Source organism: Oreochromis aureus, linkage group 13 (genome assembly GCF_013358895.1).
Source record: "Oreochromis aureus strain Israel breed Guangdong linkage group 13, ZZ_aureus, whole genome shotgun sequence".
NCBI lineage: Eukaryota > Metazoa > Chordata > Actinopteri > Cichliformes > Cichlidae > Oreochromis > Oreochromis aureus.
In genome coordinates this window covers 35,276,803-35,291,695 of record NC_052954.1, presented here as the reverse complement: position 1 = coordinate 35,291,695, position 14,893 = coordinate 35,276,803, and the positions used below count along the sequence as shown (strand labels likewise).

At 44.7% G+C, this 14,893-nt stretch overlaps 1 long non-coding RNA gene across 1 annotated transcript; it reads right to left on the bottom strand.

The window, feature by feature from the left end:
- Positions 1-255: 255 nt before the first annotated feature.
- Positions 256-3,713, bottom strand: LOC120443240. The gene is made up of 4 exons (XR_005615266.1): positions 3,516-3,713; positions 1,677-1,788; positions 835-1,092; positions 256-314 (listed from the first exon to the last, which is right to left on the bottom strand). It is a non-coding gene; the product is annotated as an uncharacterized LOC120443240 (long non-coding RNA).
- Positions 3,714-14,893: the final 11,180 nt, after the last annotated feature.

The following is a 14,893-nucleotide window of genomic DNA, read 5'->3' as shown; positions in this document are numbered from 1 at the left end:
TTTCTCCCACACTGAAAACACTGGGATGATAACATTATTTGAACATTACCTAATAAGACTGATTCAGGACAGACAATTAGTTATGTTAAACTTTCCTAGCAGTCCTTCACAAACAGGGAACAGTCTGTCTATTCTCTCCATCTGTCAGCTGCTGCTGGCTCTTCCTCCTCCTCTTCCTCACACACTGCTGAGTTCGTCCTGGTGGATCATCAGGGTGCAAAGCCTCACAGATGATGTGCAGCAGTGGGTCCCTCAGTCTGTCCTCACTCTGGACACTTGCAGTTGTCACACATGGAAATCAAATGTGTGATAAGCTGCAGGATTCAAACACAAGTGTAACTTGTAAATACATGTTCATACTTTTATTCCACAATCAGAGAGAAAGAAACAGAGAGAGAGTGCAGGACAGACAGACAGGTGACAGTCTCAGGTGTATACACTGCTACAAAACAGCACAAGAGAAGGAGGATTTAGTGTTTGTGTTATTACGAGTGCTAAACAAGAAGAGTTCCCAGATGGTCCAGTGGACACATGTGTGACTCCTGTGATTAAAGCATCTTTCTTTCAGCTTAACGAGTGAACCGTCAGCTCGTTCAAACACACGTTAAAGTCCGTTTGGCTCCACACCACCGAACAGAGGCAGCAATATAACATAGCTAACATTAACAGTGCAGTGAATCCTGCTTGTGCCGTCATATTCAGGACTGCAAACCGAGCAGCATCACTGACTTTCAGCTTGTTGTGTTTGTGGATTTATGACTGACTTTAATTATCCATAAAATCATCACATTCTCTGTAAGAGAATCAATGAGTACTAAAAATGTGCACCTTTACCTGTGTGTTTTCTGGAACAGGAACAGCTCCCACAGCTGGTTGGGACTCGTGTTGTTTTCTGTTCGCAGTGGATGGTTGTCCCATCCACTGCAAAATGTATTAAAATCATCCTCCAGTCGAGGAAGAAAGATGTAATGGCAGCAAAAGAGGTGTGCAGCATTTGAAATGTCAAGAAGGCCTTCTTCCTCAAGGTTGTGAAGAACATCGTAGTAAATGCATGCAACGGCCACCCAGAGGCCTCTCCACAGTCGCTCTATTCTGAAATAATATATAAAAAATATTTAAATTAGGTATGGCCTTTCTTTGGTGTGTATGAGAAATTCCCTGCTTGTTTCTAACCCTACATGAAATGTGTGCATGACAACAGTAATAATATATTATCAGGGCATGTAGGAAGGACCCAGGCATATCACTTAAAAGGTGCCAAAAGGGTTGTAATGATCAGTGGCAATACATGAGATGACAACCAGACCATTAACACAGAATGAACATTCAGGAAGGAAGTAACAGACTGGAAAAGGTGTGTGAATAACTAAAAATAGGACAGAGTCCTGAAGGCTCTTTTGGGGTTTGTAGGACCTGTCCAATATTTTCTTCCTTGAGGGGTAAATAATGGAAATTGAAAGAAACAACAACAACAACAACACCTGACACATATGAGACAATATATCCTGCTGGATGGATAGGGCACTGTTCTCTAAAGACATTTTACTATAAAACTTTTTTCATAAAGCTATACCCTTTAAATGTTTATGTATTTTTAAATAATGGAAATAAAGCTGCAACACCTTCCATCTTATGTCAGAAACATTGGAGGTTGACAGTATTTTATGAGAACAAACCTTTGATTGTGCTCACTCATTCCTGAAATAAAACTGCCTCTTCCTGTGCCATGAACAGTAAACATCAGCCGTGCAACCTCCACATTTTCCCCATCCGTGGTTGCCACGAACCCTGAAAACAAAGAAAAGTACCCCAAAACATTGAAGCTTTAAACAAACTTAGATCTGACAATAAAGAACAACATATGCCTTAATCAAAGTGTTTAAAAAAATGTAAAAGAATCCTTAAAATCTTTGATTGCTACTGCTCTAGAAGGCATAAAAAAAAAAAAGTCTCATGAATGCACTTTCCAGCATGTGTCAGTATGAAGTTTAACACAGCTGTTAAAACATTTTTCAGGATTTAACAGGATAGTAACAATTATTTAGATTTATTGAATTTGTAGGAAATTACACAAGTGCCATCTTGTATCATTATGATCTGTGTAAAGAGACAATTTTAAGAATATATTTGCAAAAATACGTTAAAGTTGGAAGTAACTGGCCAATGTTCCACTCTTGAAGATCAGCTGTGCCCATTTGTTGCACATTGTGGGAATGGAGAAGTTGAGGCCCTTGCAGGCTACCCACAATTTTCCCCAAACTGAGCGACCCAGCTAATTCAACACCTTTACCAAGCAGTGCTGTTATGTAATTGGATACAAGGGGTGAGATAGTAATATTTTCCCTCCTTGGTTGTAGCTCCCTGACATTACAAGGGTAATCATTTTATGATGTCGGGTTCAGTGTTACACCAGGATTTCAAATACAATATCATCATCAATAAGAATTAGTATTATTATTTCAGAATTGTAGGTAACCACTTTTAAATGCCATAGACTACTTATTTGTTTAATTTGATGTATTCTCTCTAGGAGAATGCAGAGGGAATATCCTGTTTAACTTATGCTATCTGTTTAAGTTTAGATAGTATTTGTAAAGATATTGACCATATCCTTTTCTGAAAGTGTGGATATAATGGAAGGGGTAAGGTACTGGCATGCCACAACTTTATAGTTGTTAAATTCTGGGTACAAGTATACATGCCCATCTTGTACATGTTTTTAATATTATTATTATCATCATCATCATCATCACCACCATCCTACCCAATTACATGTTTCTTTTAATCAGGTTATGCTGTTTTAATGACTTTACAGTATAATTTACACTGTATTCCTTCAATTTTCCCTAATTGTATGTTATATTAATCCTATATTTCCGTTTTAATATTTCTAATGTTTGCCTTGTTTTCTTCACTGCCTGGTCTGCTTCTGTCTCGCCTGTATGGATGCATTTACACCTAAATTTCCCCAACAAAGGATGTTTTAATTCACCACTATTTCAGTGAAACACGAGTCACCCATCTTCCTGATACCGGTCTCGAGTTATTGGTCACCAAAGCACACACCAACTTCATACTGACGGACATATCACTGCCCTATTCCCGCCTTGTCTGACCGTGTTTTGTGGCTTTGGTTCACTTCACCTCACTCTTCCCCATTCTTGTCATTAAATCAAGCCGTTCTGCAACCATGGCAGCCATTCACTCTATGGCTTTATTCATGGTGTATTTTACCCTTCACCAAATGCCGTTCTCGTTTCCCACATTATATTTGCAGTGTTCGTCTATCTATCAATATCTGCGGAGTATGGTTTTGTACCGAGTATCCTATTTTGTAGAGCACAGCATGTAAAGGTTAGCTCGGTTAGCAGGATGCTAGCATGTAGCGCTTAGTGAGACACGCCTCAGACGAGTTGAGCAAAGACCCCGTCTGTGTACTTTATACGTGACCAACGGATTTAAATAAAATTAACGTTTCAAAAGACAAACTTGAAGATAAAACACAATATACTTACCGGAGAACCGCCAGGGTTTGCCGCTGCCATCTTGCCACTCCTAAATTCAAAACTGCCTCTGCAGACAGGCAGGGGAGGCGCGGAAATGTTCGTTGAGTTAGTCAAATGTTTTCCTCAGTTCGAGTAGATGATAAAATAAAAGAAAAATGAATGGGATTTTAAGTAGGACTAGGCGTTCTGTAATGATCTCTATTTAGGAGAAAACTTAATCACTCACCTCTAATCAGCTCTCTTTTCAGGAGACACACTGCTGGCTAACGGTGTCATGTGATCAAACAGCGTAATTTAATTGGCTGAGAGCCGCTCGACTCGATCTAGTGCTGATTGCTCTGGCTTGGGTCATTTAAGTTCAACACTTTTGCAGTTGAATTTTGCAGGCGAATTTTGCAGGTGAATTTTTGCAGGTGAATATTTGATGGTGAATTTTTGCAGGTGAATTTTTGCAGGTGAATATTTGATGGTGAATTTTTTCAGGTGAATTTTGCAGGTGAATTTTGCAGGTGAATTTTTGCAGGTGAATTTTTGCAGGTGAATTTTTGCAGGTGAATTTTGCAGGTGAATTTTTCAGGTGAATTTTTGCAGGTGAATTTTGCAGGTGAATATTTTGCAGGAAATTTGGAGGATAAAAATTCAGTGTTATAAATTCAATGTCTAAAAATAGTTGGATTCTGATGATACTATATTTCTTCCATAGATGAGAGCTACTGCAGGCACATCAGGAGGAAATGAGATCAGAGCCTCGGACTTTACTAAATTGTCAGGTCGGATTTATTTAACCCTTTCACCATAGTGGTTACTACAGTGGACAGATATTCAAAGGCTGTTTTCTTGTATTTGTGTCTGTGTTGATGGCATACTTGCACATAAACCACTACATTGGACACTGATGTGTCACTCCATACCCTGTCACCCACTGGTCAGCCAGTGGACATGTGTAAGTGGACATGTAAAAAAAACTCTTTGAGAAGCACGTTTGGACTTCCGGTAAGCTGCCACATGGAGTAGTCACGTCGTCGCTCAGCTCCGCTCAATTCCTTTTTCAAACTTTACTTTCCTAACCTTTTTTAAACCACCAGCTATGGCACATACCCATATCTAACTACAGCGCACTCTTATGGCTTCAAAATTGACTTCGAAGAATAAGGCAGGTAAAAAAGATGACCCATCTCGTGACCTGACGGTGGACGCCATTGCTGGGCTGTTAACCCAACACAAAGAGGAACAGCAGAACTCAAGGCTGAATTTAAGTCTTCCTTCACTCAGCTGGAGGCAAAGTTCGATCAAGTTCGCCTAGCGGTGGATGAACATGGCCAGCGTCTGTCTTCGCTCGAGCTGGCAGCGGAAGATGCGGGTCAGCAGATCAAAGAGCTCGAAGAAGCATATGGCAACCTTCGAGAGGCTAACTCCAAACTAGCTGCCAAAGTCACCAACCTAGAAGGCCGCAGCCGTCGGAAAAACCTACGAATACTTGGCTTAGCAGAATCCACGGAAAGTGGCCACCCAACTGACTTTTTCGCTGCCGCCCTCTGTGAAATCTTTGGTGGTAACATACTGCCATCTCCTCCAGAAATCGAAAGAGCTCACCATACATTAGCCCCGAAGCCAAAACCGGGCGACCGACCACGACCAGTGATTCTACGCTTCCACAGATTCCAGACCAAAGAGCTCATTATCAGGGAGACACGTCGGAGGGGTGTTCTAAACTACCGGGACCAGCGGATTTGTATCGTGGAGGATTACTGCCCCAAAATCTTAAACCAGAGGGCCGAATACAGAGAGGTGATGGCAGAGCTTTACAATCGAGGCCTGAGGCCCCCTCATTGGCATATCCTGTCCGTCTCCTAACCATAATCCTGATCTTCAACGTATGCTGCTCGGTTGTTTGTTAATTGCCCCTTGGGGATAAATAAAGTCTTCTGATTCTGATTCTGATCTGTCTCCGTATCACCTTAGCCGGAGGAGAGAGGAGGTGGGTACATTCCGTTGAAGAGGCCCAGCGATACATCGACAACCACCATCCAGCTTCTATCAGCTACGTCAAATTTCTAAAGCTAAGCCTTTCCTCTCCCCCAAGGACCTTGAAAAGCTTATTCATGCATTCATTACCTCTAGACTGGACTATTGTAACTCCCTCTATTTAGGCCTCCCTCCCTCCTCTCTTCACCGGTTGCAATTAGTACAGAACGCTGCTGCACACCTTTTATCGGGTGCCAGAATGCATGATCATATGACTCCAGTTTTAGCCAACTTACACTGGCTTCCTGTGAAATTTCGCATTGATTTTAAAATTCTTTTACTCACTTATAAAATCTTAAATAACACTGCCCCTAGCTATTTAACTGAACTTCTTCATTTGTATAATCCTATAAAAGCACTAAGATCTTCTAACTAGATGCTCTTAATGCAACCTAAGTCTAGGTTGAAAACCAGAGGCGACCGTGCCTTTGCTATTGCAGCTCCTAGACTGTGGAACAACCTCCCTATTGCCATTCGCTCTTCTGAAACTGTTCAGTCTTTAAATCTTGTTTAAAGACCCATCTTTTCACTCTGGCTTTGATGTAAGATAGTTTGATTATCATTTGGTTGGTTTCTGCGTTTGTCTCGTCTTGTGTTGTATTTGTCTTATTTTATTTCCTAATTTGTGAAGCACTTTGATCAAAACTGTTGTTTTTAAATGTGCTATATAAATAAATTTTGATTGATTTGAACCACCCTACTGCGACAGACTGCCTTTCTTATCAACACAGCACCTTTACTCGGACGATAAACCCCTTTTTTTTCTCCTTTTTCTTCTTCTTTTTTTTTTTTTTTTCTTAAGCACCCCACAACCTTTTCAAAGGGCCTGGACTCACTGTCAGCGCCTCAGATACGGTCAGGTGACGTAGTGTTTTAATTCCATACCCTCCTGTTCCATCTTAACTCAGATCTAGAAGCGTTTATATATTTATATTTATTTTTATTTAATTTATTCACTTGCATTACCACGGTCTACAGGGAGTGCAGAATTATTAGGCAAGTTGTATTTTTGAGGAATAATTTTATTATTGAACAACAACCATGTTCTCAATGAACCCAAAAAACTCATTAATATCAAAGCTGAATGTTTTTGGAAGTAGTTTTTAGTTTGTTTTTAGTTTTAGCTATTTTAGGGGGATATCTGTGTGTGCAGGTGACTATTACTGTGCATAATTATTAGGCAACTTAACAAAAAACAAATATATACCCATTTCAATTATTTATTTTTACCATCCATCCATCCATCCATCCATCCATCCTCATCCGCTTTATCCGAAGTCGGGTCATGGGGCAGCAGCCTAAGCAGAGAAGCCCAGACCTCCCTCTCCCCAGCCACCTCCTCCAGCTCATCCGGGGAACACCAAGGCGTTCCCAGGCCAGCCGAGAGATATAATCTCTCCAGCGTCCTGGGTCTGCCCCTGGGCCTCCTCCCGGTGGGACATGCCCGAACACCTCACCCAGGAGGCGCCCAGGGGCATCCTTGTCAGATGCCCGAACCACCTCAACTGGCTCCTTTCGATGTGGAGGAGCAGCGGCTCTACTCTGAGCCCCTCCCGGATGGCCGAACTTCTCACCCTATCTCTAAGGGAGAGGCCAGCCACCCTTCGGAGGAAGCTCATTTCTGCCGCTTGTACCCGCGATCTCGTTCTTTCGGTCACTACCCACAGCTCGTGGCCATAGGTGAGGGTCGGGACGTAGATCGACGGTAAATTGAGAGCTTCGCTTTTACACTCAGCTCCCTCTTCACCACGACGGACCCGGTGCAGCGTCCGCATCACTGCAGCCGCAGCACCAATCCGTCTGTCGATCTCCGGCTCCCTTCTCCCATCACTCGCGAACAAGACCCCGAGATACTTGAACTCCTCCACTTGGGGCAGGAACTCATCCCCGACCCGGAGTGGGCACTCCACCCTTTTCCGGCTGAGAACCATGGCCTCAGATTTGGAGGTGCTGATCCTCATTCCCGCTGCTTCACACTCGGCTGCGAACCGTTCCAGTGCGAGCTGGAGGCCCCCACCGATGAAGCCATCAGAACCACATCATCCGCAAAAAGCAGAGACGAGATTCTGAGGCCACCAAGTGAAAGCCCTCCGCCACTTGGCTGCGCCTAGAAATCCTGTCCATAAAATTATGAACAGAATCGGTGACAAAGGGCAGCCCTGGCGGAGCCCATCACCCACCGGAAACAAGTCCGACTTAATGCCGGCAATGCGAACCAAACTCTTGCAACGGTTGTATAGGGATCGAATGGCCCGTAACAGTGGGCCAGACACCCCATACTCCCGCAACACCTCCCACAGGACACCCGAGGGACACGGTCGAATGCCTTCTCCAAGTCCACAAAACACATGTAGACTGGTTGGGCAAACTCCCATGCACCCTCAAGTATCCTCGAGAGGATAAAGAGCTGGTCCAGTGTTCCGCGACCAGGACGAAAACCGCATTGTTCCTCCTGTATCCGAGGTTCGACTAACGGACGAACTCTCCTTTCCAGCACCCTGGCATAGACTTTCCCAGGAGGCTGAGGAGTGTGATCCCCTGTAGTTGGAACACACCCTCCGGTCTCCCTTCTTAAAGATGGGGACCACCACCCGGTCTGCCAGTCCAGGGTACTGCCCCTGATCTCACACGCAACATTGTAGAGGCGTGTCAACCAGGACAGCCCTACAACGCCCAGAGCCTTCAGGAACTCGGGCGGACCTCATCAACACCAGGGGCTCTGCCACCGAGGAGTTGTTTAACTGCCTCAGTGACCTCGACCCCAGAAATTGGCGGGTCATTCCCTCATCCCCAGACTCTGCTTCCTCCTCGGAAGACGTGTCAGTGGGATTAAGGAGGTCCTCAGTATTCCTTCCACCGTCTGACAATTTTTTCTCAGTCGGCGTCAGCAGCGCACCGCCAGCACTATACACAGTGCAGGTAGAGCACCGCTTTCCCCTCCTGAGACGCCTGACGGTTTGCCAGAATCTCCTCGAGGCAGTCCGAAAGTCTTTTTCCATGGCCTCTCCGAACTCCTCCCACACCCGAAGTTTTGCTTCAGCCACTGCCTGAGCCGCATTCCGCTTGGCCTGTCGATACCTGTCAGCTGCCTCTGGAGTCCCACAGGCTAACCAAGCCCGATGGGACTCCTTCTTCAGCCTGGTGGCTCCCTTCACCTCTGGTGTCCACCATTTGGTTGGGGATTACCACCACGGCAGGCACCAACCACCTTGCGGCCGCAGCTCAATGCAGCAGCCCGGCAATGGAGACGCTGAACATGGTCCATTCGGACTCAATGTCCCCAGTCTCCCTCGGAATGTTGTTGAAGCTCTGCCGGAGGTGTGCGTTGAAGATCTCGCGGACTGGGGCCTCTGCTAGACGTTCCCAGCACACCCTCACTACGCGTTTAGGTGCACGGGTCTGTCCAGCGTCCTCCCCGCCACCTGATCCAACTCACCACCAGGTGGTGATCAGTTGACAGCTCAGCCCCTCTCTTTACCCGAGTGTCCAGAACATATGGTCGCAGGTCTGGTGATACGATTACAAAATCGATCATCGACCTGCGGCCTAGAGCATCCTGGTGCCACGTGCACTTATGGACACTCTTATGTTCGAACAAGGTGTTCGTTATGGCCAAACTGTGATTTGCACAGAAGTCCAATAACAAAACACCACTCGGGTTCAGATCAGGAGGCCGTTCCTCCCAATCACGCCCCTCCAGGTCTCGCTGTCGTTACCCACGTGAGCATTGAAGTCTCCCAGTAGGACAACAGAGTCTCCAGGTGGGGCACCTTCCAGCACCCCCAGGGACTCTAAGAAGGCTGGGTACTCTGAACTGCCACTCGGCGCATAAGCGCAGATGACAGTCAGGACCCGTTCCTGACCCTGAGGCGCAGGGAACAAACCCTCTCATCCACCGGGAAAAACCCCAGCGTGCCGGCAGCAAGCCGGGGATATAGAATACCCACCCCAGCCCGCCGCCTCTCACCAGGGGCAACTCCAGACTGAGACAGAGTCCAGCCCCTCTCCAGGAGACTAGTTCCAGAGCCCAAGCCATGCGTGAGGTGAGCCCGACTATATCTAGCCGGTACTTCTCAACCTCACGCACTAATTCAGGCTCCTTCCCCACCAGAGAGGTGACATTCCATGTCCCTATTGCCAGTCTTGGCAGCCGGGATCGGTCCGCCAGGGCCTCCGCTCCTGGCCGCCGCCCGACACACATTGCACCCGACCCCTATGGCGCCTCCTGCGGGTGGTGGGCCTGCGGGAGGATGGGCCCATGTCTCCTCTTCGGGCTGTGCCCGGCCGGGCCCCATGGACTAAGGCCCGGCCACCAGACGCCGCCTCGGGCACCCTCCCGGGCCTGGCTCCAGGGCGGGGCCCCGGTAACCCTATCCCGGGCAGGGTAAACTGTTCCCGATGTTCTTTTCATACGGGTCTTCTGAATCGCTCTTTGTCTGGTCCCTCACCCAGGACCAATTTGCCATGGGAGACCCTACCAGGGGGCAAAAGCCCCCAGACAACATAGCCCCTGGGATCCCTGTGACACACAAACCCCTCCACCACGATAAGGTAGCGATTGGTTTTTACCAGTGAAACCAATATAACATCTCCACATTCACAAATATACATTTCTGACATTCAAAACAAAACAAAAACAAATCAGCGACCAATATAGCCACCTTTCTTTGCAAGGACACTCAAAAGCCTGCCATCCATGGATTCTGTCAGTGTTTTGATCTGTTCACCATCAACATTGCGTGCAGCAGCAACCACAGCCTCCCAGACACTGTTCAGAGAGGTGTACTGTTTTCCCTCCTTGTAAATCTCACATTTGATGATGGACCACAGGTTCTCAATGGGGTTCAGATCAGGTGAACAAGGAGGCCATGTCATTAGTTTTTCTTCTTTTATACCCTTTTCTTGCCAGCCACGCTGTGGAGTACTTGGACGCGTGTGATGGAGCATTGTCCTGCATGAAAATCATGTTTTTCTTGAAGGATGCAGACTTCTTCCTGTACCACTGCTTGAAGAAGGTGTCTTCCAGAAACTGGCAGTAGGACTGGGAGTTGAGCTTGACTCCATCCTCAACCCGAAAAGGCCCCACAAGCTCATCTTTGATGATACCAGCCCAAACCAGTACTCCACCTCCACCTTGCTGGCGTCTGAGTCGGACTGGAGCTCTCTGCCCTTTACCAATCCAGCCACGGGCCCATCCATCTGGCCCATCAAGACTCACTCTCATTTCATCAGTCCATAAAACCTTAGAAAAATCAGTCTTGAGATATTTCTTGGCCCAGTCTTGACATTTCAGCTTGTGTGTCTTGTTCAGTGGTGGTCGTCTTTCAGCCTTTCTTACCTTGGCCATGTCTCTGAGTATTGCACACCTTGTGCTTTTGGGCACTCCAGTGATGTTGCAGCTCTGAAATATGGCCAAACTGGTGGCAAGTGGCATCTTGGCAGCTGCACGCTTGACTTTTCTCAGTTCATGGGCAGTTATTTTGCGCCTTGGTTTTTCCACACGCTTCTTGCGACCCTGTTGACTATTTTGAATGAAACGCTTGATTGTTCGATGATCATGCTTCAGAAGCTTTGCAATTTTAAGACTGCTGCATCCCTCTGCAAGATATCTCACTATTTTTGACTTTTCTGAGCCTGTCAAGTCCTTCTTTTGACCCATTTTGCCAAAGGAAAGGAAGTTGCCTAATAATTATGCACACCTGATATAGGGTGTTGATGTCATTAGACCACACCCCTTCTCATTACAGAGATGCACATCACCTAATATGCTTAATTGGTAGTAGGCTTTCGAGCCTATACAGCTTGGAGTGAGACAACATGCATGAAGAGGATGATGTGGACAAAATACTCATTTGCCTAATAATTCTGCACTCCCTGTATGTAACTATATCCCCCCTTTTTTTCACTGTTTTTTTTTCTGGGTGTGTGTTTGCTTGTTTTTGCTTTGGGGTTTCTTTTCCATACCTTTCTACTGTGCTGTTTACACTAACAGAGTGCGCTGTCAGTCTTCCCTTGTGTTTTTGCTTTGTTTTTGTTTTTTTCTTCTTCTCTTTTTGTCTATGGGGTAGTCACTCTTCATTCTTGATGAAGGTTTCAAGTACATTTTCCAGACTTGAGTGAGAGCCGAGTTAGTAGTAGTTCCGATCTGGAAGCTGTTTCCTTTTGGAGGAATTCATGTTGTATGGGGGAGCTTGCTGCTGTGTTCTCCAGTAGCTGTCCTTGGCTCAGGGTGATGGAGGGGGGTTCAGGCGGGGTTTTTGTGTGTTGTTGGAGGGTCTCTTTTTTTAACCCACAGAACTCGCATGGGGTGTTATTCCATGTTCTATTCTGGGCTTCTCCCATACTTTTCTCTCATCCAGGTATGACAGACTGCTTATACATCCCTTCATTATCTTCCTATAATATTACATGATTAGTCCCTTAAACCTGCTCAGCTGGAACGTTAAAGGTTTAAACCATCCCATCAAGAGAAGAAAGGTTTTTGCACAAATTAAGCAAGAAAATGCCTCCATCTTTTTACAAGAAACCCATGTCAGAGGTTCGGATAACTCACGGCTTATGTCTCGGTGGGCAGGGCAGCAGTTCTATACCTGTTTTGAGGCTAAGGCCAGAGGAGTATCCATTCTCATCAGCCCTAAGGTTCAATTCAAACACCATAACATGATTTCAGATTGACACGGTTGTTTTGTCATTGTTTCAGGGAGGTTGTATAACACATGAGTAGTTTTGGTCAATGCATACGCTCCTAACACAGATGATCCCAAGTTTTTCGAACATCTTATTTCTAATTTACCAGACCTAGGCTCGTACTCTTTGATACTTGGCGGAGACTTAAACTGCTGGTTGGACCGTGTTTTGGATCGATCCTCATTAAAACCGGCCTGTCTGAGTAAGTCAGCCACGCATATTCATTCCTTTCTTTCTACATATGGGGTTAAGGATATCTGGGAACATCTGCATCCGACCGACAGGGAGTATTCTTTTTTCTCTAATGTCATCACACTTTTTCTTAGATAACTACTTGACGAGTATTGCACGTGCCTGTGAATACCATGCCATACACTGTAAAAATGATAACTAGTAATTGTTGATTTGAGTAAAGTTTTCAAATTAAACTGACTTAGAAATAAAACTTTCCATTTACAACCTAAAATAGCTTGTCTGCCCAACAAATTTCTTCCATTGTTGTCCTAACTAAGATTTTCTAGCGAGCATAACAAAGATTATCAACTTTTGAGTGGATTTTTTGAGTTGAGTTGGGAACCAGTGGGAAACCCCGTAGGTGACTGGCACATGTGGTCTGAATAAGTTTGAACTAGACCAAACGAGCCTGAGCAGACTGTGTGATAGTTGTTTGTCGATGTGTTGTGAACTGAAAACCTGCTAAGAAAATTTGAACAAACGTGGCCAAAGTTGGATGAAAACTAAAATTTTTCGACCATTACGGATTTTACCTGGTCTGAAGTTGGAGTGTATTATTTGACCATTTTTTGGACAGGTGCGGGAGCTGCCGGCCATTTGCACTAGCAGGTAAGCTAATGACATCTGTTATTAGGATTTTCTACAAGCGCTAGGCTGCATCCTCCTGAGGACCCAGGAGGGTGAAAGCAGTAAAGCACTGAAAAAAAGCCAAACAATAACATATTTAAGTCATCTAAGGGACTTATATATCATGTTTAAGCTAGCGAAGGACACGCGGGGTTGAAAATGATATGCCAGGAATTGCTGTTCTCGCTGCTCTAGCGAGCCTTGAATCCCCAGCTAGCTATCGAAGCTGGTGGTAACAGACGTCTCCGAAAACGTAGAAGCATTTTTGCAAAAATGTGTTGTCTTAATAAACTGAGGAGATATTTGAAATTTACACAGCTACATTCTCGCCTGAAAATATCTTAAAAGTTTACTTTGTGACCCAGAAAGAGTAATAAGAGTAATATTAAAACTAAGTGGCTGCCGCCATTGTTTGAAACTAGATTCGGCTGGGCGCGCTATGAATTCTGGCATAGGGTGGGCCACGAAGGATACACCTGACCCATCCTTCAAAGCTGTGGAAAGTATTGTATTGTTTTGAGAGCCTTTTGTTGGTGGAGTATTGATTTTATGTACAATTCCACGGGTAGACGCGATCTGTATGGTCAGACTTTGCAAATGCGCAGTAAGGATCGGGAGTCCGATCCGTAACTTTTTTTTCTCGTTTTTTCTACATAATATTGAAATGTTTCATTATTGCAAACATTTTCTCTCAGGCGGAGAGAGGTCGTGGAGTGTCAGCCTATGGTATCTGAGGTCCAGGAGAGATGACCTGCGCTGTTTTCCTCTGAGGAGGTAAGACTGTCCTAATTTATTTATAATATAATTATTATTCAAATTGGCCATTATTTATACTTATATTGAAGTAGTACGGTATTTGCTGGGGTAATGCATTGGCCAACTTTATCTTGTGCTACCACTCCAGTCAAGGCCCTCTCCAGTGTTATATTGAAATCCTTACCCTGAACATTTCTGCCAGTACAAGAAAAGAGTCCCCATGCTAAATCGAAATTGTGAAACAGAAAAGCAATCTCATAATTTTGACTTAGCATGTTTTTTTTCTTTTTGTGCTAGAAATAGGACTTCTATAGTCTGAGATTGTTAGGGAAAGAATACTAAGGCAGGTCACAGAATCTGATTGGTCACAGATTTTGGTGCAACTTAGAACATAATATGTATTTTCATATTGATACTGGGTTTTGTGGGGGGTGTTTCTATTCCTGTGCAAAAGACGTATTCATGAGAGATTTTTGAAGTAGGTTTTGCTGTTGATAACACAATCAGGCATATAACATGGTGCAGACTGTCCAAGACAGCTACCCAGGAATTTTCTGTGCTGAATAAATGACAATATTTGGTGAATGTATTGTTTAGATATCTGAAAAATTTCATCGGATCACAAGCAAAGACCTCCTGGGGACCTTCAATGCATCCCTTGACAAAGTTGTGCCTGGCCTGCTGAAACTGTACTGGTCTAAGAAGGGAGCTCTTGGTGAGGAGATGGAAGACCTCCTGGATAAACTTGATGAACAGGTGAGTGAAGTGCTCCTTTATCTGACATTTTAGAAGAGAGTATACTTTTCTCTTAACAGAAACTGAAAAGATGTTGGCTTCAAACAAAACACATCAGTGGACATGTCAGTAAAATGAATGTCATGAGTCATTGCTTTGTTCTTATTTGGCAGTATTTTATTTAATTTGTAAAAAGAAAGTAAAATTGTTAACATGGTGTTGTTGTTGTTGTTGTTTGGTTTTTTGGGGGGTTGTATGTTTTGTGTGTTGCTGGGTCTGACCTGTGCTTTACTTTCATTACTATGAGATTGCATTGTGTATAG